Below are 27198 nucleotides of genomic sequence, written 5' to 3'. Positions count from 1 at the left end.
CAGTAGTTTCATGCCCACCATGCTGAACAGGATGTGCCCACACTTGTAATCAGTCCTCATTGGCTGAATTCGTGCTGTTTGAATTGAGAACTTCCGATTCCGGTATCCGATATGCGGCAAGTATCGGATCTCGGTATCGGAATTCCGATACCGCAAATATCGGCCGATACCCGATACTTGCGGTATCGGAATGCTCAACACTAGCCGCTACTTTACCTACATAACTGGATCTCATAGATAATGAAGGGATTGAGATGACCAAAGGCTATTAAACCTCATTCTGATGCTCCATAAACTTTGCCTACAGCCACTTTTGGTTCCACTGCGCAGCACGAGACCCGGTGACTCTGAAGAGCGGTGACATCAGTAACGTCACCGCTCTTCAGATATTCCGGGTCTTGCGCTGAGCTCAGCGACTGTGAAGTGCGGTATTGTTACTACCGTCACCGCTCTTCAGAGTCGCTGGGTCTCACCAGGTCTGGGCTAGTAGTGGGGGTGTCTGATAGACACCTCTCCATTACTTACACCAGGGATTGATAGCAGCTGACATTATGCAGCTGACATCAACCCTAAAAATCATTACACATACCAGAATTAAATGCTCTGGTGGCTGGGAAAACAGTAGAGTTAGCGCTATTCCCAGGCGTTGGGTGCTAACTTCAACTGTCATCATCCTTGCCTGGTCTCCCTGCGAAGCATTTCTGCTGTATTTACATGTGCTGATCTCAGGCCACTAAACGAGTGTGATCAACAATAGTGAAGTTGTTCGCTTGTATCTCGGCCTCTTTACACCAACTGAGAAAGAATGAAGCGAACAGAACAATCACAATTAGATCAATCTGTCCCCATACAGTATCATGTTATCAGCAGCACAACTACAGTTTACACCAGCGATGTGCTGCTGAGAACAAGGATTTCTGTTCCCACATAAACAATCCAATCAATCGATGAATAGGCAGCATTTTGCTTGTTAAGTATAATACACCCCATAGTCCTCCATATATTATAATGTGCACCTCAGTCCTCCATATAGTATAATACACTCCTCAGTCCTCCATATAGTATAATACACTCCTCAGTCCTCCACATAGTATAATACACTCCTCAGTCCTCCATATAGTATTATACACTCCACATAGTCCTCCATATAGTATAATACATTCCTCATAGACCACCATATATTAAAATACACTGCAATTCCTCCATATAGTATAATACACTCCTCAGTCCTGCAAATATTATAATACATTCCTAAGTCCTCCAAATAGTGTAATACATTCCTCATAGTGCTCCATATAGTCACCCATGTAGCACAATTCACTTCCCATAGTATAATGCACCCCATAGTTCTTCATATAATATAATGTATTCCCCATAGTCCTCGATACAGTATAATGCAGCCCACATATAGTATAATGATGCCACCCCAGAGTATAATGCAGCCACCCCACAGAATATATTGTAGCCCCCTGAGTATAATGTAACCCCCCAGAGAACATAATGCAGCCCCCTCATATAGTATAATGCAGCCCCTGCATATATAATATATGGTAGCCCCCTCATAGAGCATAATGCAACCCCCCATAGAATATAATGTAGCTGGAGCGCCCCCAGACGCAGGGCCGCGGGGTACTCGGTACCGGGCCTCTCAGTCTCGGTCCTGGGGTTGTCACGGTGGCTAGACCCGGTCCGTGACCCTGCTAAGGGGCGTCCAATGAAAGGTGTGATGAGGGTGCGTGGTGCAGGTCACGATGAATAACAAGGACACAGGGTTGCAGTCTCTTTACCTCTTTACTGAAGGCTTCGGGATCCGCAATCCAGAGTACTGCTAACAGGGCTGGCTGAGACCGGCCGGTCCGAAGGCACGTCCAGAGTTTCCTTTGCAGGTGGAAATCAGTGCCTACCTTCTAGCGCCTGTTTGTTGTAGTACCTCCCTGCTGAGCACCACGGGATAGTCCTCACAACTGTTGTGTCTGTTTCTGATGTTCTTTCTCACAACTTGTATCTGTTCTAATGTTCTTCTCCGTCCCCCAGATGATATGGCTAGGATGCACCCGTATGACGGGGTAGGCCTGGAGTTATTCTGGGACCCTAGAGACGCCCCTCTCCCACAATTGCCTCCGTTGTCTTCGTTAGGTGTAAAAGGGTGAGACAACCAACCTGAATTTAACTGTCCTGCCGTAGTTCGAAGTAATGCGTAGAGTCTGTTACTTCCTCGGTGCCCCGGCCACCGGCTATGCGCCTCAGTAGGATGTTGCCACAATCTTAAGGCACGACTCTACTGGTTCTATTCTCCTTTGTACTCTGATCTCGCTTCTCACTTCTCCACAATAAACCTCGCTTCGTGTCCTTTCTAAGAAGCCTGCCGCTATATCACTCAAGAACGGCTTCGTAACGATCTGTCCTTTTTGCTAGACCGCTGTGAGGATCCCAGGATACATGTTAGCAGAAAACACATAACATTTTTGAAATACTATAAACAATTAAACACTATGAACAAGTAAATATAACAGTGCTTCCCTTTATGGGAGGTGAGAACACTTGAACGTTGCGAAAGTTTCGGTCATGCACAGTTCATGACTCCCAGTTCAGTGGGTGCAAACTTAAAACAGCTGGGATCCCGGGTAAACAAAGGGATCCCTTTTGGAAGTTTTGGAGCAATTCACCATCCATTACTCCATTGTCCATTGTTTTAAACTTGTAACAAAGATATTTACACAAACACTTTTAACCAAATAACAGCTATCATTAGTATCTACAAGTTTTGTAGCGAAGTGGAGTTTGATTCCTGGTGCTGCGTGTAGAGCAATGCAGCGCAGGGGTTGCTATTGACCTAACAGGGCCCGCTATACCTGCTAGCCTCTGGTGTAGTGCACTGTCTTCTAGATACACTTCTAGTGAGTCTGGGTAGCACTGGCAGGCTGGAGCTCTCAGGGCCGCTTTCACCACCGGTGGGCATTGCAGATTCACCGATAGCAGAGGGAGGATTTGATGGTTCAACGGTTGGCGTGGCATCCTCCGGTGGGGTTCACTGTGGTTGCTGGTCCGGGTGACCTGGCTCCACATTTAGCTCTGGCGGTGTCAGTTGACGAAACGTTAGGACAGGTACCACAATGGCCTGGTTTATTTGAGTCCAAGACTGGGGAAAATCGCCAAGAACAGTGTGTATCATCTTCTCCTCTTCCATGGGTGGAGACGTCCCGGGGTCTGTTTCCCCATCTCTTAGCTTATCAGGGCATATCTTAAGGTGGTCTCTGGATATTGCCGTTGAGGTTTCTCCTCCATCTTTGCTGATGAGACAGACCTTTGTATTGTCGAAATCAGATGGCAGGATGGTATATGGTTCCGCTTCCCATTGATCATCAAGCTTGTGTAGTCTCCGCTTCCATTTGAGTACCTGCTCCCCGGGTAACAAGGGAGTCGCAGGAGCATGCTGGTTGTAATCCCTTTCTTGTTTTTGTCAGGCTTGGGCGAGACTTCTTTCCACACACTCTTGTACCTTGCGGTACCTTTGCTGCCTCTCTGTATCCCAGTCCGCATCTGGCGAGATATCTTCAGGGGTCGGGACCCCATGTCCAGATCCACAGGTAGCTTGCTAGACCTTCCTCACATCAGGTACACTGGAGTGCAGTTGGTGGAGTTCACAGGAATGTGGTTATACATATCCACCAAGTCTGGTAACTTTGTGGGCCACAAGTTCCGTTCCTCCACAGGTAAGGTCTTCAGCAAGTCGATCACCAGCTTGTTCATCTTCTCGCACATCCTGTTGGTTTGTGGATGGTATGGCGTGGTTCTGATCTTCTTACATCCATAAAGATTGCAGAACTCCTGAAACACTTCCGCTTCAAATGCTGGCCCCTGATCGGTCAGTACCTTCTCTGGATACCCATGGGGTCGACAGAAGTACTGCTGGAAGGTTTTGGCGGCCGTTCTAGCCGTTAGGTCTTTGACTGGAATGACTACCAGGAATCTGGAGTAGTGGTCCACGATGGTGAGAGCGTAGATATAGCCTGACCGGCTGGGTGTTAGCTTCACGTGATCCAGCGCGACCAGTTCGAGCGGCCGTTTGGTGATGATGGGCTGCAAGGGAGCCCGCTGGCTGTCACGATCCTTCCGGTGTAGGCTACATGGGCCACACTCTCGGCACCAATTCTCGATGGCTTTCTTCATACCAATCCAGTAGAACCTCCCTCGGAGCAGCCTCTCCAGCTTCCTCCACCTGAAGTGTCCTGCCCCATCGTGGTACGCTCCCAGGACCATTGGCACATCTTGTCTTGGGACCACGATCTGCCATACCAATTCATGAGTGCGTGGATCAATGCTCCTCCGGCACAGCTTACCATCGTGAATAAACAGTCTGCCCCTCTCCTTCCACAATTGTAATGCCCTGGTGGATCATCCGGGCCGGGATGCAAACCTGCCTGCGTCAGGAGCTCTTTCACCCGACGGACCGCAGGGTCACCATCTTGGTTTTCTGCCCACCCGTGATGGGGCAGGGGATTCAACGGGGTGCCCCGCTTACCTTTGCGCCTGTTCTCCACCTGATGGGAACACTGGGTGGCCTTGGGGCGGTGGAAAGCGGGCAGCTCTACCTCTTCAAATGCTTCTGGATCTTCCTCCGTTTCGGGCAAGTGGGGCATTCAGGACAATGCATCGGCATTCGCATTCTTGTGCCCTGCCCGGTACTTGATGGTGAAGTCATAATTGGACAACCGGGCCATCCACCGCTGCTCCAAGGCACCAAGTTTCGCTGTGTCCAAATGCGTTAGCGGATTATTTTCCATGAAGACGGTGAATTTTGCTGTGGCCAGGTAGTGTTTGAACCTCTCCGTCATGGCCCAGACAAGGGCAAGGAACTCCAGCTTAAAGGAACTGTAGTTGTCAGGGTTCCTTTCAGTGGGGCGAAGCTTCCTACTGGCGTAAGCAATTACTCTTTCCTTGCCTTTCTGGACCTGGGACAGCACGGCTTCCAACCACACGTTGCTGGCGTCCGTATACAATACAAACGGTTGGTCATATTCAGGGTAGGCCAGTACCTCTTCTCCTGTCAGGGCCGACTTTAAACAAGAGAAGGATCCCTCCAGTCCATCGTTCCAGTCAAATGGAGTATTCTTACACTTGGTCTTCTTGGACTGGCCCACCAACAGATCTTGTAAGGGCGCGGCTTTCTTGGTGAAGTCCTTGATAAATCTCCTGTAGTAGCCTACCAACCCGAGGAACTGCCGGACTTCATGGAGGTTGTTGGGCTTCGGCCAGTCTTTGATCACCGTAACCTTGTCGGGGTCTGGGGCCACTCCTTCAGCACTCACCACATGGCCCAGGTATTGCACTTTGGGTTTTAGCAGATGGCATTTGGACGGTTTCACCTTTAAGCCAAAGTTGGACAGGGCTTCAAACACCTCGGCCAGGTGCCAGGTCTTGGAGAAGACAATGACATCGTCCAGATATAGCAGCACGGTTTCAAAGTCTGTTACTTCCTCGGTGCCCCGGCCACCGGCTATGCGCCTCAGAATGTACATTTACAGTCATGAATAGGCGGCTCCACCCCTATGGGAGGTGGAGCCACATATTCATGACTCTAATCGGCGGCCCCACGTGACCGCATACAGTAGAAGGGCCGGCCAGCACAGGAAGCATCGACAGCCAACGAGGGAAGCTGGTGAGTATTTTCAGAACAGCGGGGGGGGCGCACAGGGGGTGGGAGGGCGGCGGACAGATAGATCTTTCTTTTAAACACTATTATTCATATCTTCTATGCAGCAAACACTGCTGCACAGAAGATATGAATCGCGGCTTCAGCACCATGTGGGGGGACATCGCTTACTGTAGCGCTGTCTCCTGCACACCACACGGACTGCACACGGAGAAGGTCCGTGTGTGGTCCGTGTTTTACACGGACCCATTGACTTTAATGGGTCCGTGTAATACGTGCGCTCCCACGAACACTGACATGTCTCCGTGTTTTGCACACGGAGACACGGTCCACAAAAAATCAATGACATCTGCACAGATGCATTGATTTTAATGGGTCTATGTGTGTCAGTGTCTCCGGTACGTGAGGAAACTGTCACCTCACGTACCGGAGCCACTGACGTGTGAAACCGGTCTAAAGGGAACCTGTCACCCCTTTTTTTGATATAAGATAAAAATATGGTTCAATAGTGCCTGAGCTATGCTTTACAGCAGTACCTTTTATATCTCCCGATTCCCCACCTTTGCTGAGAAAATACCTTAGTAATCTCTCTGTTTTCGTATGTAAATTACCCCGGTCCGGTCCGATGCCATGGGACATAAGGGTAGTTTCATTGAGAAGGAGTGAGTTAAAATATTACATTGCTGTTCTGTTTTTCCGTTTCCCAACTGTTTGATGAAGGGAATTTTCTGCATGATGCATGCCATCTTTTAAAGGCTGCCTGCGGTTTATTTGATTGTAATTACACATGGGATGAAGGAAAAAAAAGAAACATTTTAAAACTGTACAAGGACATAATACGCAAGGGGACACTTGATAAGGAAAATAATGAGAGGAAGTCAGTGGGACACCTGTCAGGAGCAGGTGGTTTTGATTATTTTGCTAATATGAAACAAAAATACAAATGACCCTTTTCTAGCACATGAATAGTTTAAAGAAACACTTTAGCTATCCATCTAAAAGAATTCTATGCACACTAAGCATAATCGCCAAATAAATGTCCACCTATGAACCCCAGTATTTGTACTTTTTTTTTCTTAATGGGTCCAAATTGTTGTGCCAATTCAATTATTCAGAATATATTCTTAAATAGATTGGAAAGCAATTTTTGAAATAGAGCTCCAAATAGAGCAAAATAGAATTTTGTTGTCTGCAGCCAACACCAAAGAAAAAGCTTACTGCACACGATTTATACAAACCCTTCTAAACCACCCAACTGTATATGTATGTCTAGATTTATATACATGGTAGTTTATTCTGCAGCTCACTGTGTCACTCACGGCAGCCCCAACAAATGGATTCTGATTTTAGCAACAACCCCTGGTTCTGGCAGATGCAGAAACAGATAGCTTGGAGCAGAGGTGTATCTAGCCTTTCCAGCACCCAGGGCAAAGGATCAGTTTGGCACCCCCCCCCCCCCCCCCCCCACTCTATTGAAACTGTATGACCAAACCAAGGTACATTCCTGAATCTCCATAATGTTAAAATAGATATCAATGAAAGTAAAATTAATGGAGACATCAGTAGGTTAAGTGTTTTTGAATATCCATATTGAATCAGGAGCCCCATATAATCCTGCATAAAGGTTAATAATGGCCCCATAAGATGCTCTATACAGACACTTGCCCCATATAGTGCTGCAGAAACGTTGATTATGGCCCCATAAGATGCTCCATAGAGACACTTGCCCCATATAGTGCTGCACAAACGTTATGGCCCCATAAGATGCTCCATACAGACACTTGCCCAGTTATAGTGCTGCACAAAGGTTATGGCCCCCATATAGTGCTGCACAAACGTTATGGCCCCATATAGTGCTGCACAAACATTATGGCCCCCATATAGTGCTGCACAAACATTATGGCCCCCATATAGTGCTGCACAAACATTATGGCCCCCATATAGTGCTGCACAAACATTATGGCCCCATATAGTGCTGCACAAATGTTATGGCCCCCATATAGTGCTGCACAAACATTATGGCCCTATATGGTGCTGCACAAACGTTATGGCCCCATAAGATGCTCCATACAGACACTTGCCCCGTTATAGCGCTGCACAAATGTTATGGCCTCATAGATGCTCCATACAGACACTTGCCCCGTTATAGTGCTGCACAAAGGTTATGGCCCCCATATAGTGCTGCACAAATGTTATGGCCCCATATAGTGCTGCACAAATATTATGGCCCCCATATAGTGCTGCACAAACATTATGGCCCCCATATAGTGCTGCACAAACATTATGGCCCCATATAGTGCTGCACAAATGTTATGGCCCCCATATAGTGCTGCACAAACATTATGGCCCTATATGGTGCTGCACAAACGTTATGGCCCCATAAGATGCTCCATACAGACACTTGCCCCGTTATAGTGCTGCACAAATGTTATGGCCTCATAGATGCTCCATACAGACACTTGCCCCGTTATAGTGCTGCACAAAGGTTATGGCCCCCATATAGTGCTGCACAAATGTTATGGCCCCATATAGTGCTGCACAAATATTATGGCCCCCATATAGTGCTGCACAAACATTATGGCCCCCATATAGTGCTGCACAAACATTATGGCCCCCATATAGTGCTGCACAAACATTATGGCCCCATATAGTGCTGCACAAACATTATGGCCTCCATATAGTGCTGCACAAACATTATGGCCCCCATATAGTGCTGCACAAACATTATGGCCCCCATATAGTGCTGCACAAACATTATGGCCCCCATGTAGTGCTGCACAAACGTTATGGCCCCCATATAGTGCTGCACAAACGTTATGGCCCCCATATAGTGCTGCACAAATGTTATGGCCCCATAAGATGCCCCATACAGATATTTGCCCCATTTGCTGTTACTGCAATAAAAAAAAAATCACATACTCACCTCTCCGTCGCTCAGGCCCCTGGCACTTTCAATATTCACCTGACATCGTTCCAGCCGCCGCTCCATCTTCCGCCTCCTCTGCACTGACGTTTACGCAGAGGGCGCGCACTAACTACATCATCGCGCCCTCTGACCTCAGCGTCACTGCAGAAGACGGACCGGCGGCTGGAACAAGGAGCAGGTATACTCACCTGCTCCTGGCGCGGTGCAGTCCCTGCTTCCCCGGCGCTGCTGCTCCTTCCTGTACTGAGATGTCACCGTTAATGCTTATTACAGTAATGAATATGCGACTCCACCCCTATGGGAGGTGGAGCCGCATATTCATTACTGTAATGAGCGGTACCATATGACTACTCAGTACAGGAAGAAGCCGGGGTGCCGGGCAGCCAGGGACCTGCAGGGACCCCGCCAGGAGTAGGTGAGTATACTTAGACAGCCCCCGCTCCCTGGCCCTGCCAACCCCCTCCTTGGACTGCCGCATCATCAGGTGGCCCACTGGCGCCCCCCTGTCGGCTGCGCCCGGGGCACATGCCCCGGATGCTCCCCCTGGATACGCCACTGGCTTGGAGGTACTGTGCAAGACAGTATATGGGCCAATTGTTATCCAGCATCTCATCATATGGCAGATATTAAAGGGAACCTGTCACGCCCAAAATGGCTGGTGAGGTAAGCTCACCGGCATCAGGGGCTTATCTACAGCATTCTGTAATGCTGTAGATAAGCCGCCGATGTTACCTGAAAGAGGAGAAAAAGACGTTAGATTATACTCACCCAGGGGCGGTCCCGTTGCGGTCCGGTCGGATGGGTTTGTTGACTGTGAATTCCCAGAACCTTTCTGATGGCACCGCGAGCGTGAGAACTCTCTCATGCTCACGGTGATGTCAGACAGGTTATAGGAGTTCACCGCCAGACACTGAGCAGTGGTAGCAGACGTTGTACAGTGTGTCTGCTGAATGGCAGGCTGCATGGTCGCATCATACATAGACGTGTTTTGAAGAATATTTCTGCTGAAAACTATGTGTAAATGACAGAGAATTCCTCTATATAAAAGATCATGTTATCTGATCTGATAGCAATCACACATTCGAATGTAAATCATATGCTAGGTGTTAAAAATCGGACTGTACTTGCATGAAAAACGCATAACACTCATCCGACTTTGCAGGAACAAAACCGGACCGATTATAAAATCGCTAGTGTGTCTCCAGTCTTAGTAGTATACTCCAGGGATATTTTTTACTTATTCAATATTTACGAGTCCTGTTCCTTCCACTACTGGTGCCCTGTAACATCCACTCGAGACCCTTCATTAGTCCCCCATACTCAGTCCTGTTTAGGCTTGTTAAATTTCAGTCTTACAAGCCCAAGGTCTTGTGGCCAGGTGTCCTCTACTAGGACCCATTTCCGGAAGACCATTCTGTCTGTCACTTATGCTAAGAATCTCACTTCTGTCTAGTTTCCGATCATCTAGAGTCACCCTCCAATGCGGCACTGCTTACCTTGCACTCCAGAACCTGTCTGCTGTTCCAACAGGAAGGGGTCACTCTCCCTAACACTCACACCTCCCACTGTGGGCTAGTCCCAACTATTAACTCTTAACATACCCCAGAGTCTACTATCTACACTATACATTACCACTCACAATATTTGCATAAGATGCAAGATACCATTCACCTAACGTGATAGGTGTCTTCAGGGGTAGGAATGTGGTGCCCCTGAGGGTCCAGTCACCATAAAGATACTGCACCTCAGCCAGAAGTGTGGTGCCCCAACTCTCTGGTAAGGACGGGACACTGCACAGAACCCAACCACTTGCACCCATCACTAGACCTCTCCAGGCCAGGGAGGGATTAGGTAGAAGGTGTGGGTGGAAACAGTTAGAGGAGTTATTATAGAAACAGGGGGAGGAGTTAAGTGAAAAGAGAAAGGGGAGAGTGAGAGTTGGAGCCAGGGACTGGAGCTGGTAGGAGCTTGTCCCAGCAGGAGAGAGCAGAGAAGAATAAAGTCTGAGGAGAGAGAGGAGAGAAGGAACAAAGGGGTCCTTGGGGTACGAGAAGTGTGGAAACCACCCGTGGGGCCCACATCCACGCTGACCGTCTTCAGGTGGAGGGACCAGGTCGCAGTATGGGAACTGGCCCCTGATCTAGTGGAGGAACTACAAGTCCCAGCTAGGAACCCAGAGGCTGTTGTGTTTACAAGGGCAAGGCCACATGCACATCTATTTAGCTGAAAAGGGAGTCACAGAGGGTAAAGGGGACAGTGAAGACATCGCCTGACAGGACCCGTGACTACCGGCTTGGGACACTGGATGTGAAGCGCAGGGCAGGAGAGGCGAGAGCCAGCTCAGTGAGTCGGCCAGAAAAGTCACACACTAATGGAGTTCTGGACAAGTGCCCCAAGTTACTGCAGAGTTGGCTGGACCACTAACCCAGAGGATGCAGCTCCCGGCTGGATACCGTACTCGAACTGTGAGTGAATCCTGAAGACTGCACCTTGCTGTGTCCTTTCTCTTTATTGCGCCATTCACCCTGCACTACATCATCACCAACTTTAACATCTTTGGTGCCCTGGGACTAAGCTCTACCTGTGAAGAGCTGTAACAACTCTGCTGCATTACCATCAGCCCCAGCGGTCTCTTTTAGCAGCGTCGGCCATTCCTTGCTGAGTATCACAGGTGGCGTCAAGAACTAATCTCCTATAAACTTTACTTCCACTTAATTTCACTTTTATTGGACGCCCAGGGCCACAGACCGGGTCGCTGCTGACAATCATCCCTTTAAGAACCGTCGAACCCAGCCCGAGTACCCCACGGCCTTAGCGAGCGCTCAAGGATGCAACAGCAGATGTCCACGATCGTTAGACAGGTGCAAAGATTGGACAAAAGAAATGTCCTCCCCCCAGATCTTGGGTCATAATCATATGACTACTGTGAAAGCCAATGATGTTGCTCACAGGAAAAATGTGTTGCAGCCAAATAATTACTATGTTGGAAATAATCTTCTATTTGTGTTTCCTACTATAGTTAGTTAGAAGGGAGGGAGGCCTTTACACAGTATACAGATATAGTTCCATGAAAATAATTTATTTTTTCATTCATTCATGTATACCACCTCACAAAGCACAAAACCTTATAGAGAACAAAGAACTATCGAAAATTGTATCTTGTGTCAAAATCTGTTGCTGTATGCACTTTAATTCCTATTTTCCATGCCTACCCTCCCCTCTCCTGTAAAGCCACACCTGTCAAACCCACAAAAACAGGTAAACGATATCCTCCGGTTTGCAGCTGGGTCCTCAAAACCAAATCTGCTGCCGTGGGCAATGGCACCACCATATCTCTTGGGTGCATCAGCAGCTTTGAAGTCTTTGGCTCTATGTTAGATTCACACAGGCCTGAGTTGCACAGGGCCTCCTGCTCTGCAGCTTGCAAAACAAAACACTGACACACCTAAGACAAAACTGAGAGTTTAAATGGGAATCATGGATATAGAGTCACTCCTAAAACCTGAAGTGGAGGGAGGGATTTGCCCCTCTACCAAACCTGCAAAGCCCACTAAAATAAAAGCCCATGTTGGGTTTTCCCAAAATCTGACTTGGTCAACTACTTTGACTAAGTCCACACTCACTTTTACTCTGCCTTGTAATCACAGATGTTTGCTGTAATCACAATGCACTCCAACAAGTTCAATATATCTCAATAGGCATCCTGTGGGACACAGGCCCTCATGTATGATCCCGCTCACTGCTTCACAACCCCCTTCTCCCTTATTAAAATTAAATAAGAAATAAGCATATTTGGCCCTGCCAAGTCTGTAAAACTTCAATCTATCAAAATATTAAATTATTATAAGGATTGGCCACTTTCTCTTGTTAGTGCGGCTTTTCTCACAAACTGACCAGCACATCTGAAAATAAAATGGCTGCTAATTGAGGAGAATGTGACTAGACCTGTCCATCAGCCTCCTCCAATAGAAAACCAGCTTCCTCATGAGAAGTGTTTTTATATTGGAGGAGGCTTATGAACTGGTCTGGCCACATTCTGTTCCATCAACAGCCATTTTATGGACAAAAAGGCTGGTCAGTTTGTGAGGTAAGCTGCAGTAACAAGAGAAAGTGGCTGACATATTTAATCCATAAATTAAATACCATTAAAAAAAAGATACAAACCACCACTTGCCCCTAAAATACAATAAAAAGAGAACAAAATATCATATGCAACCCAAAAATGGTACCACATTATGGTAACCAAATTATTTTATTTTACAATGTTCAGAATTTTTTTAAGCCACTAAAACAATTGAAAACTACTATATACTGTATACACTTGAGTGTAAGCTGAAGTGAGTATAAGCAGAGGCACCTAATTGTACCACAAAAACTGGGAAAACTTATTGACTCGAGTATAAGCCGGGTATGCATTGTCCCCACATCCCCATCCTGGTATGCATGGCCCCCTCATCCCTATCCTGGTATGCATGGTACACTCATTCCCATCCTGGTATGCATGGCCCCTTGATCCCTATCCTGGTATACATGGTCCACTCATCCCCATCCTGGTATGCATGGCCCCCTCATCCCTATCCTGGTATGCATTGTCCCCTCATCTACTTCCTGGTATGGATACCACTCTGATTCCTATCCTGGTATGCACGGCCTACTCATCCCCTTCCTGGTCTGTATAGCCCCCTAATCCCTATCCTGGTATGTATGCGTCCTCATCGCCATCCTGGTATGCATGGCTCCTCATCACTATCATGGTATGCATGGTCCTCATCCCTATCCTGGTATGCATGGCTCCTCATTCCTATCCTGGTATGCATGGCCTCCTCATCACCATCCTGGTATGGATACCACCCTGATCCCTATCCTGGTATGCACGGCATACTCATCCCCTTCCTGGTCTGTATGGCCCCCTAATCCCTATCCTGGTATGTATGCCTCCTCATCACTATCCTGGTATGCATGGCTACTCATCCCTATCCTGGTATGCATGGCTCCTCATCCCTATCCTGGTATGCTTGGCTCCTCATCACTATACTTGTGTGCATGGCTCCTCATCCCTATCCTGGTATGCATGGCTCCTTATCCCTATCCTGGTATGCTTGGCTCTTCATCCCTATCCTTGTATGTATAGCTCTTCATCCTTTTCTTTGTATCCATGGCTTTTTATCCTTATCCTTGTATGCATCGCTCTTCATCACTTGCTTGGTATGCATGGCTTCTCATCCCTATCTTTGTATGCATGGCATCATCAGAAAACAAGCAAAAAAATCCTTCTTACAGTCCCTGCGCTCCCTCACAGTGTCTTGTTCCATAGCCAGCAGCTGCAACGGTGGGGCTATCATGGGTGCCTGCTACTTTAGGGAATGAATATTCACTGCACTCCATGCTTATGGGTGTGGAAGGCAGTTAATATTCATTCCCTTAAGTAGCGGGCACATGCGATTGCCCAGCCACTGCAGTAAGCCGGCGGTTGCAACTACTGTGCCTGCTATCAAAGAGAAATGACAATTCACTGCCAGCACAATGAATATTCCTTTCTCTTTAGCGGCAGGCACAGGCTTTTGCCACAGCAGCCGGATGATGCCTCCTGTGAATCGCTTCTCCACCACTGCCTCTCCCCCTTCGTCTTCTGGGACGCTCACTCGCATATAAGCTGAGGCAGTCTTTTTCAGCACATAAAAAGTCTTCTCTTTTGCAAGCTAAACATTCCCAAATCCATCAACCGTTCCTCATAGGACATTGTTTGCAGACCAGTCACCATTCTGGTCACTATTCTCTGTACTTGCTTCAGTTTGTTCATGTTTTTTTTTTCTTATGTGTTGCTCAGAACTGGGCCCAACTATTGCATATGAGGTCTGACAAAAGAGGAGTGGAGGTGGATAATTATTTCATGTGATCTAGACTGTATGTTTCCATTAAAGCAACTCAGAATTGTGTTTGCCTTTGCTGCTGTATAACACTGTTCACTCATGTTCAGTGTGTGATCTATTAGTATATCCAACTCTTTTTCACATGTGCTGTTGCTTAGTCCTATTCCTCCCATTCTGTATATGTTTTTTTTCATTTTTTTTACCCAAATGTAGGACATTTCTCCCGGTTAACAGCATTAGGTTATTTGCTGCCCACAGTTCCAAATTGTTTAGATCTTTTTGAATCCTCTCTCTCACTTCTCTGGTATTAGCTATCCCTCCTAGCTTTGTGTCATCAGCAAACTTCAATATCTTCATCTAAATCATTGATAAAAATGATGAACTACACAGGGTCCAGGAAATAGCCCTGTAGTACCCCACTTGAGACATTCTTCCAACTATATGTGTAGCTATTTATGATCACTGTTTGGGTCCGATCACTAGGAGAATAGTTCAGTGGGGGTCCTAGCAAGTTCCAGAATTCAAGTACCCTGCTATCTTGAAGTTATTCCCAATTACAGGAATTGGGGATAACTTTGAAACTTCAAAATACTCTTTTAAGGTACAATTACAATAGCCGATTACAATGAATGTTTGTTTCCTGATATCTGCCAGTATAAAAGAATGACAATAACCGGACAAAACTTGGATTAAATGATTTTAAATCTGTTTTTGGCAGTACATTATCCTGTGCTTGGTTGATTATAGTTTTTCTGCTGCCGGAGATGAAAATTGAAATGGCATTCCTCCCAGCAGTGAAATATATACCTGCAGTGAACAAACCCAATTCCATAATTTTGGGGGGTTTTTCTTTTAAGATATTCATAGTATGGTAAAAGTGATCTATGAATATGATTCTCCAGGTCGGTGTGATTAAGACTGTACTAAAATTTCATAGATTATTTTTTGTTTGTAAAGAAAAAAATGTTTGGTTTGTGGTTACAGATGAACGAGCACTAAAATGCTCGGATGCTCATTACTTGACCTGAGCAATTTCTAATGCTCGGATGCTCATTTTAAGTAACAAGGATAATGGGAGTCAATGGGAGATCCAAACATTTTTCCAGCAGACGCTACTAGGTGGTAAAAAGGTTGAAATGGATACAAAAAGTGCTGAATGAAAGAAGGACAGCATAGTGAAGATCTCTGGAAGCATCTCTGATTCCAGATCACTGCTGAGAACAATGGTGTCACACTTTTACTCCACCATAAGGACAATAAAACGCTAAAAATCGAAGAGAAATTGGAGTTTTCAGGAAAAAAACGTTAACAAACATTCTTTCCTGTATAATGACTTGTATATAAGGCAACATTTAGAAATGATTTTTAGAAAATAATAATTTAACTAAACCAAAATTGAAATTTTTATAACAAAAATTTGAAATTCCAGCGTAATTTAAGAAGGAAACGATAACTGACAGATACACACTGTCAGATACACACTGTAGTAGACATAAATTAGGGCCTCATACACATTCTATTCAAATTGTCATGTAGAGATACTCCTAGACTCATTAAAGCGATGCACCTAGTGCAATGCCTGACAAAAATTAGAAGCAGGATCATCAATACACCCTTGAAGGCATCAATTGTAGTACCCCATTCACATATTCTGAACAAAGTGTAGTTGTGGTACTCCTACACTCATAAAAGTTCTGTATAATGCAAAGCCATGAAAACAATATAAGCAAGCTCATCCATAGACCATTGAAGGCAACAACTGGAGGGTCTCATTAAAACATTAAGAAAGTGTAGTTAATGTGCTCCTACACTCATAAAGGCACTGAACAAAATTCAAAACCAGAAAGAAATTATAAGAAGCTTAATACAGCCTTCCATAGACAATTGAAGGTAACAACTGGAGGGCCTCATTAAAATGTTTAAAGATTAACAACAATTGATGTGCTGCTGTCATCTCATGGTGTGGAAAAGTTAGGGCTATTCCAAACTTTGTTCATTTTTATCAGAGTGACCCTGTCAGCACTTTCTATTTACAGGTGAAAGCTGTTGTGAACTCTATTTTTGGGCTCCCTCTAGTGGTCACAAGCGGTACTGTGTAGTGTTGTCTTTCTGCAGGTTGGCAGCATCAGCTGGTTCGTTATCCTTGGTTGGTTTCCTATTTAGCTCACCTGGATACTCAGTTCCTTGCCTGCTCTCAATGTATTCAGTGCTCTTCAGATTCCTTGTGACTACCTTGCTCCCAGTCTCTCCAAGACAAACTAAGTTTTTGTTTGTTTATTTTTTGATTATCAGCATTCTTCATGTTTCTTGTCCAGCTTGCTAAAATGTGATTTCCTCGCTTGCTGGTTGCTCTAGGGGACTGAGTTTCTCCCCCCACACCGTTAGTTGGTGCGGGGGTTCTTGAAATCTCAGTGTGGATATTTTGTAAGGGTTTTTTTACTGACCGCACAGACCCCTTTTCTATTTTCTGCTATCTAGTATTAGTTGGGCCTCATTTGCTGAATCTGATTTCACCCTTGTGTATGTGCCTTCCTCTTACCTCACCTTTATTATTTGTTGGGGGCTTCTATATCTTTGGGGATTATTTCTCTGGAGGCAAGTGAGGTCTTTCTTTCTCTCTAGGGGTAGTTAGTTCCTCAGGCTGGCTCGAGACATCTAGGATTTTAGTCACGTTCACCGGCTACCTCTAGTGTGTTGGATAGGTTCAGATTTGCGGTCAGTCCAGTTTACCACCTCCCTAGAGCTTGTACTATGTTTTGTTACTTAGCTGGAGTATTTTGTGATCCTCAACCACTAAGGATCATAACAGTAGAGCAGGCCAAAAAGTGTTTAATGCATCGCAGAAGTGGGATAAAAAGAAGACCTGAGTACTTTTTTTTTTTTTTTCCTCCCGCTTTTCCTTTGCTGCAGTCTGTTTAGCTTCTTTCATCCCCTTGAACTCTGGGTGGTTTTGAGCTCAGCTGCAGACATGAATGTTCAGACTCTGGCTTCTAGTGTGGATCATCTTGCTGCACGCGTGCAAAGTATTCAGGATTTTGTTATTCATAGCCCTATGTCAGAACCAAAGATACCCATTCCTGAGTTGTTTTCTGGAGATAGATCTAGGTTTCTAAATTTTAAGAATAATTGTAAGTTATTTCTATAGAAGAAAAAGGATTCGTTCCAGCTCCCAAGAATAAAATTCCAATTCTTTATTAATCCATGTTAAAATTACAGGCTGTATTACTCTCCATTGTGCGGTAGGGTACGGTTCCCTACCGCACAATGGAGAGTAATACAGCCTGTAATTTTAACATGGATTAATAAAGAATTGGAATTTTATTCTTGGGAGCTGGAACGAATCCTTTTTCTTCTATCTGCATGATACCACGCACATCAACGTGGAAGTTCCGTGCACCTGCTGCGGCTGCCTGGTGAGCTGGCTTTTTGTTTTTTTTCTTAAGTTATTTCTATCTCTGAGACCTCGTTCCTCTGGTGATTCCGCTCAGCAAGTTAAAATTGTTATCTCCTTATTGCGTGGCGACCCTCAAGATTGGGCTTTCTCTCTGGCGCCAGGAGATCCTGCATTGCTTAATGTAGATGCATTTTTTCTGGCTCTTGGACTGCTTTATGAGGAGCCTAATCTTGAGAATCAGGCAGAAAAAGCGTTGCTGGCTATCTCTCAAGGTCAGGATGAAGCAGAGGTGTATTGTCAAAAATTTCGGAAATGGTCGGTGCTTACTCAATGGAATGAGTGTGCCCTGGCTGCAAATTTCAGAGAAGGTCTTTCTGAGGCCATTAAGAATGTTATGGTGGGGTTTCCCACCCCTACAAGTCTGAGTGATTCTATGGCTTTAGCCATTCAGGTTGATCGGCGTTTGCAGGAGCGCAAATCTGCTCATCCTTTGGCGGTATTTTCTGAACAGAGACCTGAGTCTATGCAATGTGACCGAACTCTGACCAGAATTGAGCGACAAAGTCATAGACGTCAAAATGGGTTGTGCTTTTACTGTGGTGATTCTACTCATGTTATCTCAGCATGCTCTAAACGCTTAAAAAAAATCACTAAACCTGTCACCATTGGTACTATGCAGCCTAAATTTATTTTGTCTGTTACTTTGATTTGTTCTTTGTCGTCCTACCCGGTTATGGCTTTTGTGGATTCGGGTGCTGCCCTGAATCTGATGGATTTGTCATTTGCCAGGCGCGTGGTTTTGTCCTGGAGCCTTTGGAATTTCCTATTCCTCTGAGGGGAATTGATGCTACGCCATTGGCTGAGAATAAGCCTCAGTATTGGACGCAAATGACCATGTGCATGACTCCCGTACATCAGGAGGTGATTCGCTTTCTCGTTCTGCATAATTTGCATGATGTTGTCGTTTTGGGTCTGCCATGGCTGCAGGCTCATAATCCAGTTTTAGATTGGAAAGCTATGTCTGTGTCAAGTTGGGGTTGTCAGGGAATTCATGGCGATGCTCCATTGGTGTCTATTGCTTCTTCCACTCCTTCTGAGGTCCCTGAGTTTTTGTCTGACTACCAGGATGTATTTGATGAGCCCAGGTCCAGTGCCCTGCCCCCTCATAGGGATTGTGACTGTGCTATAAATTTAATTCCCGGTAGTAAATTCCCTAAGGGACGACTTTTTAATCTGTCTATACCAGAGCATGCCGCGATGCGGAGTTATATAAAGGAGTCTTTGGAGAAGGGACATATTCGCCCATCCTCTTCCCCTCTTGGTGCAGGATTTTTTTTTGTGGCCAAGAAGGACGGTTCTTTGAGACCTTGTATAGATTATCGTCTTCTGAATAAAATCACAGTCAAATTTCAGTATCCTTAACCACTATTGTCTGATTTGTTTGCTCGGATTAAGGGTGCCAGTTGGTTCACCAAGATAGATCTCCGTGGTGCGTATAACCTTGCGCGCATTAAGCAGGGAGATGAATGGAAAACAGCATTTAATACGCCTGAAGGCCATTTTGAGTTCTTGGTGATGCCTTTTGGACTCTCTCCTTCTGTGTTTCAGTCCTTCATGCATGACATCTTCCGAGAATATCTGGATAAATTTATGATTGTTTATCTGGATGACATTTTGGTCTTTTCTGATGATTGGGAGTCCCATGTGAAGCAGGTCAGGATGGTGTTTCAGGTCCTGCGTGCTAATGCTTTATTTGTGAAGGGCTCAAAATGCCTCTTCGGAGTACAGAAGGTCTCCTTTTTGGGTTTTATTTTTTCTCCTTCTACTGTGGAGATGGACCCAGTCAAGGTCCAGGCTATTCATGACTGGACTCAGCCCACGTCTGTTAAGAGTCTTCAGAAGTTCTTGGGTTTTGCTAATTTTTACCGTTGTTTAATCGCTAATTTTTCTAGCGTGGTTAAACCTTTGACGGATTTGACCAAGAAGGGTTCTGATGTGACTAATTGGTCTCCTGCGGCCGTGGAGGCCTTTCGGGAGCTGAAGCACCGGTTTTCTTCAGCTCCAGTCTTATGTCAGCCAGATGTCTCTCTCCCCTTCCAGGTCGAGGTTGATGCTTCTGAGATTGGAGCAGGGGCTGTTTTGTCGCAGAGAAGCTCTGATGGCTCTGTGATGAAGCCATGTGCTTTCTTTTCAAGAAAGTTTTCGCCTGCCGAGCGGAATTATGATGTTGGTAATCAGGAGTTGTTGGCTATGAAGTGGGCATTTGAGGAGTGGCGACATTGGCTCGAAGGAGCTAAACATCGTGTGGTGGTCTTGACTGATCACAAAAATCTGATTTACCTTGAATCTGCCAAGCGCCTGAATCCTAGACAGGCTCGTTGGTCGTTGTTTTTATCCCGTTTCAACTTCGTGGTCTCATACCTGCCTGGTTCGAAGAACGTGAAAGCTGATGCACTTTCTAGGAGTTTTGTGCCTGACTCTCCAGGAGTTTCTGAGCCGGCTGGTATTCTCAGAAAGGGAGTGATTTTGTCTGCCATTTCCCCAGATTTGCGACGAGTGCTGCAGAAATTTCAGGCGGATAGACCTGACCGCTGTCCACCAGAGAGACTGTTTGTCCCGGATAGATGGACCAGCAGAGTTATTTCCGAGGTTCATTCTTTGGTGTTGGTGGGTCATCCTGGGATTTTTGGTACCAGAGATTTGGTGGCTAGGTCCTTCTGGTGGCCTTCCTTGTCGCGGGATGTGCGTTCCTTTGTGCAGTCTTGTGGGATTTGTGCTCGGGCTAAGCCTTGCTGTTCTCGTGCCAGCGGTTTGCTTTTGCCTTTGCCTATTCCGAAAAGGCCTTGGATGCACATTTCCATGGATTTTATTTCGGATCTTCCAGTATCTCAGAAAATGTCTGTCATCTGGGTGGTGTGTGATCGTTTTTCCAAGATGGTCCATTTGGTGCCCTTGCCTAAGTTGCCTTCTTCCTCCGATTTGGTTCCTCTATTTTTTCAGAATGTCTTTCGCTTGCACGGCATTCCTGAAAATATTGTGTCTGATAGAGGATCCCAGTTTGTGTCCAGGTTTTGGCGGACTTTTTGTGCTAAGATGGGCATTGATTTGTCTTTTTCGTCGGCCTTCCATCCTCAGACTAATGGCCAAACCGAGCGAACTAATCAGACGTTGGAAACTTATTTGAGATGTTTTGTTTCTGCTGATCAGGATGATTGGGTGACTTTTTTGCCATTGGCCGAGTTTGCCCTTAATAATCGGGCTAGTTCTGCTACTTTGGTTTCGCCTTTTTTCTGCAATTCTGGTTTCCATCCTCGTTTTTCCTCGGGTCAGGTTGAGTCTTCTGACTGTCCTGGGGTGGATTCTGTGGTGGATAGGTTGCAGCAGATTTGGAACCATGTGGTGGACAATTTGAGGTTGTCACAGGAGAAGGCTCAGCGCTTTGCCAACCGCCGCCGCAGTGTGGGTCCCCGACTTCGTATTGGGGATTTGGTGTGGCTGTCTTCTTGGTATGTTCCTATGAAGGTCTCCTCTCCTAAATTCAAGCCTCGCTTCATCGGTCCTTATAAGATCTTGGAAATCCTTAACCCGGTGTCTTTTCGTTTGGATCTCCCAGCATCGTTTGCCATTCATAATGTGTTCCATAGGTCTTTGTTGCGGAGGTATGTGGTACCTGTGGTTCCTTCTGTTGAGCCTCCTGCTCCGGTGCTGGTCGAGGGCGAATTGGAGTACGTGGTGGAGAAGATTTTGGATTCTCGTATCTCTAGACGGAGGCTTCAGTATTTGGTTAAGTGGAAGGGCTATGGTCAGGAGGATAATTCCTGGGTTGTCGCCTCTGATGTTCATGCGGCCGATTTGGTTCGTGCCTTCCATGCGGCTCATCCTGATCGCCCTGGGGGTCTTGATGAGGGTTCGGTGACCCCTCCTCAAGGGGGGGGTACTGTTGTGAACTCTATTTTTGGGCTCCCTCTAGTGGTCACAAGCGGTACTGTGTAGTGTTGTCTTTCTGCAGGTTGGCAGCATCAGCTGGTTCGTTATCCTTGGTTGGTTTCCTATTTAGCTCACCTGGATACTCAGTTCCTTGCCTGCTCTCAATGTATTCAGTGCTCTTCAGATTCCTTGTGACTACCTTGCTCCCAGTCTCTCCAAGACAAGCTAAGTTTTTGTTTGTTTATTTTTTGATTATCAGCATTCTTCATGTTTCTTGTCCAGCTTGCTAAAATGTGATTTCCTTGCTTGCTGGTTGCTCTAGGGGACTGAGTTTCTCCCCCCACACCGTTAGTTGGTGCGGGGGTTCTTGAAATCTCACTGTGGATATTTTGTAAGGGTTTTTTTACTGACCGCACAGACCCCTTTTCTATTTTCTGCTATCTAGTATTAGTGGGCCTCATTTGCTGAATCTGCTTTCACCCCTGTGTATGTGCCTTCCTCTTACCTCACCTTTATTATTTGTTGGGGGCTTCTATATCTTTGGGGATTATTTCTCTGGAGGCAAGTGAGGTCTTTCTTTCTCTCTAGGGGTAGTTAGTTCCTCAGGCTGGCTCGAGACGTCTAGGATTTTAGTCACGTTCACCGGCTACCTCTAGTGTGTTGGATAGGTTCAGATTTGCGGTCAGTCCAGTTTACCACCTCCCTAGAGCTTGTCCTATGTTTTGTTACTTAGCTGGAGTATTTTGTGATCCTCAACCACTAAGGATCATAACAGAAAGCGCTGTCTGCTTTGATCCCACCAGCAGCACTAAAAACCAGCTCATACAAGAAGCTATCGGCAAGGCAGCACATCACCTCCAAGGCATAGAGGGGCAGCTCATGCCAGGTGTCCAGATTTGGGACCAAATCGATGAAAGTTTAAGGCCAATTTAGGTAGTTCGCTGGTTTTGTCAGCCAGGTATTGCTTGACTATCTTTAAAAACGTTCCCTCCTTGCTAAAAATACCCAGTCATCACGCCTGTATGCTGGGAGGGTGTCATTAAATTGGCCCAGGCCTATGACAATGTAACCCTGACTCTCCTGTTCCTGGTATGTGTCTCCCTCACCTCTCCTCCTTAGTTGTGCAAGGAAACCTGCCCCCTGCCGCTAGTCTTGTGTGATGGGAATTTTTCTAGCATATTTTCCACATTGGCCTTTTGCTATAGCACCATTTTAGTAGACCTCTCTGTCTCAGGAAGGAGAGTTGCTAGGTTCCCTTGTAGCATGGGTATAGCAGGGTAAACAATCAGTACTCTTTTTGGCCAAGATAAATGTAACATGAGAGTCACAGAACAGGCAGCGGTACATAAAGTCTGCAATATGTTCCAAAGTCTCTTTCCTGTCTCCACCATGATAACTACTCTCCATTTCTTCCTTCATCTCTTCCTCCTCATTCCCCTCCTTGGGCTCATCCACATAGGAGAAATGGGATGAAGCTTGTGTGGGTACTAGCCTCCATTGCGGTCAGCTTCTATTCCTCCTCCTCTACTTCAGCCTCCACCTCCTCATTGATACCCAATCCACGTTAATCAGATGAGATGAAGCTGGGCTAGGTGGTATCTCCCTGTCTCATGTCTTCCTCTGTCCCCACCTAGGCTGTATGCAAACCTTTACAGTTAAATGAAAAAGTTTGGGCACCCCTATTAATCTTAAGCTTAATGTTTTATAAAAATTGGGGGTTTTTTTTGCAACAGCTATTTCAGTTTCATATATCTAATAACTGTTGAACACAGAAATGTTTCTGCCTTGAAATGAGGTTTATTGTACTAACAGAAAATGTGCAATCTGCATTCAAACAAAATTTGACAGGTGCATAAGTATGGGCACCTTTATAATTTTTTTGTTTTAAATACTCCTACCTACTTTTTACTGACTTACTAAAGCACTTTTTTTTGGTTTTGCAACCTCATTGAGCTTTGAACGTCATAGCCAGGTGCATGCAATCATGAGAAAAGCTACTTAAAGTGGCCACTTGCAAGTTGTTCTCCTGTTTGAATCTCCTCTGAAGAGTGGCATCATGGGCTCCTCAAAACAACTGTCAAATGATCTGAAAACAAAGATTATTCAATATAGTTGTTCAGGGGAAGGATACAAAAAGCTGTCTAAGAGATTTAACCTGTCAATTTCTACTGTGAGGAACATAGTAAGGAAATGGAAGAACACAGGTACAGTTCTTGTTAAGGCAAGAAGTGGCAGGCCAAGAAAAACATCAGAAAGGCAGAGAAGAAGAATGGTGAGATCAGTCAAGGGCAATCCTCAGACCACCTCCAGAGAGCTGCAGCATCAACTTGCTGCAGATGGTGTCACTGTGCATCGGTCAACTATACAACGCACTTTGCACAAGGAGAAGCTGTATGGGAGAGTGATGCGAAAGAAGCCATTTCTACAAGCACGCCACAAACAAAGTCGGCTGAGGTATGCAAAAGTACATTTGGAGAAGCCAATTTCTTTTTGGAAGAAGGTCCTGTGGACTGATGAAACCAAGATTGAGTTGTTTGGTCATACAAAAAGGCGTTATGCATGGCGGCAAAAAAAACACAGCATTCCAAGAAAAACACTTGCTACCCACAGTAAAATTTGGTGGAGGTTCCATCATGCTTTGGGGCTGTGTGGCCAATGCCGGCACCCGGAATCTTGTTAAAGTTGAGGGACGCATGGATTCCTCTCAGTATCAGCAGATTCTTGACAATAATGTTCATGAATCAGTGACAAAGTTGAAGTTACGCAGGGGATGGATCTTTCAGCAAGACAATGATTCAAAACACCGCTCCAAATCTACTCAGGCATTCATGCAGAGGAACAATTACACTGTTCTGGAATGGCCATCCCAGTCCCCAGACCTGAATATCATTGAACATATGCAGGATCATTTGAAGAGGGTTGTCCATGCTCCGGCGACCATCAAACTTAACTGAACTGGAATTGTTTTGTAAAGAGGAATGGTCAAAAATACCTTCATCCAGGATCCAGGAACTCATTAAAAGCTACAGGAAGCGACTAGAGGCTGTTATTTTTGCAAAAGGAGGATCTACTAAATATTAATGTCACTTTTCTGGTGAGGTGCCTATACTTATGCACCTGTCAAATTTTGTTTGAATGCAGATTGCACATTTTCTGTTAGTACTATAAACCTCATTTCAAGGCAGAAACATTACTGTGTCCAACAGTTATTAGATATATGAAACTGAAATAGCTGTTGCAAAAAAAACAATTTTTATAAAACATTAAGCTTAGATTAAAGGGACACTGTCACCTGAATTTGGAGGGAACAATCTTCAGCCATAGGGGCGGGGTTTTCGGGTGTTTGATTCACCCTTTCCTTACCCGCTGGCTGCATGCTGGCTGCAATATTGGATTGAAGTTCATTCTCTGTCCTCCGTAGTACATGCCTGCACAAGGCAATCTTGCCTTACGCAGGCATGTACTATGGAGGACAGAGAATGAACTTCAATCCAATATTGCAGCCAGCATGCAGCCAGCGGGTAAGGAAAGGGTGAATCAAACACCCGAAAACCCCGCCCCTATGGCTGAAGATTGTTCCCTCCAAATTCAGGTGACAGAGTCCCTTTAATAGGGGTGCCCAAACTTTTTCATATAACTTTATGTTTAATTGTCAGCAGCCATTGTTCAAGTAGGCACAGAAGCAGGATTGTTATGCTGTTGATGGCGTTATCGCTGCTCACTATCCTTATACAGTCCTCAAAGTCTTTGGGAACTGCATGGCAACAAGGTGGTCCGGGGTGGTAGTCTTAGCAGAGACAACTAATCCAGTCAGTAGACTCCCTGGCACCTTGCACAGAGATAAACTAGATGGACACAATCCTCAGACACAACTTGCAGTCCAACAGGGAACAAAATTTAATAACAGAGATGAAATGAAGTACAACACTGGCTTCCTGCCCTTTCCTTAGCAATGTCCGCAGCCGTACCCACAACAGCCATGGCGTCCGGTAGAAGCAGTACTCCATACGCCGGAATCTGGATGCTTGTGCGGCGCTCCAGGGTCCTGGTCGTCACAGTAGCATTGCTTTCCACATGGGGAGAGTGATGTTATGCTTGAAGGCAAGAGGGGATAACTGCAACCAGGTACCACAAACACGCAACACATTCATACTCCAGGCCACCAGGGAGAGCTTTTGATCCTACTTGCTAGGTGACTCCCCATATATATATAACTGGTAGACTGGTAGTCTGTAGGGAGAGGGAGTTCAGTCTTGCCAGGAAACAGACTAGATCAGTCTGAGGCAGAGGAAGGTTTTACAGAGCTGTGCAGCCGCAGTGCAGCAGTTCCTGGAAGAGACATTTAGCAGGCTGAATTGATTGCAGCGAACGTGCAGGAGAGCAAAGCACAGGAGAGGACATCAGGGGGAGACCAGCCTCGAGCAGGCTGCCTCCTTCTGAGGCGCAGAGACCGGTAGCCGGAACACCGAGGTTGTAAGGACCTCTATGACTTACATCAGAGACCGGCAGGACAGCTGAACTCCACGTTACCTGTCTGATCTAACACCCAGGAGGCACGGTGGCACCCCTCAGAGGCCAGGTCATGCTAGAGTCCCTATAAACAGCCTCAAGCCACCAGTCATATGGGTTATGTCCTATCCTATCCGGGAGACAGAGAGAGAGATAACATCTGTGAGGACCTTATGTGAAGCTTTAAGCGGTAAGGGACTACACCACCACGGTGCTAGAGGAAGGCTTTTGATTTCCACCTGGGTAAGGGGACTCCTAACTTGCCTTCAAGCCGGCCAGACCCTGCCTGCCCTGTGATCTGGTGCTCTGGACTTTGGATGCTGAAGCCTTCAGTAAACCAAGGTAAAGAGACTGCAACCTTGTGTCCTCATTCTTTACTGCACTCCTCACCATCTTCCAACTACGCCACGGGAGCCATGGGGAAACACTTCACCTGTGGGAACTTATACCATCTAGCTGCCATAACATCACCCCAGTGGACCCCTTAAAGCAGCATCGGTCCCCACTGACCAAACACCACAGGTGGCGTCATGAACATAAACTTTATTCCCTTTAAAGACCTGCCCAGGGTCACGGACCGGGTCGCCACCGTGACATCCCCCTGTGAACCGCAGGACCCGGTACCGAGTACCCCACGGCCCTGTGGGCGCGTCACTTGAAGTCCCTTCAGCGGGGCTCTTATCAAATCCTGGGACCCGTGTTGCGGTCCTTAAGTCCTTGGCAAAAGATTCTATCCCCTCCGGGTGTCTGGCAATGCCCGTGTCACTGTCTTTTAGTCCGGGGCAACAGATTCTATCCCCTTTGGGGGTCTGGCAATGCCCGTGTCACTGTTCTTTAGCCCAGGGCAGCAGTTCCGGTCCCAGATGGGGATGCACATATGCCCCATATGCCCCAGATGGGGGCTCCTTCTGTCACAAAT

The sequence above is a fragment of the Ranitomeya variabilis genome, chromosome 4, assembly GCF_051348905.1.
Source record: "Ranitomeya variabilis isolate aRanVar5 chromosome 4, aRanVar5.hap1, whole genome shotgun sequence".
NCBI classification, from domain to species: Eukaryota; Metazoa; Chordata; class Amphibia; order Anura; family Dendrobatidae; genus Ranitomeya; species Ranitomeya variabilis.
This window is presented reverse-complemented; position numbering follows the sequence as displayed.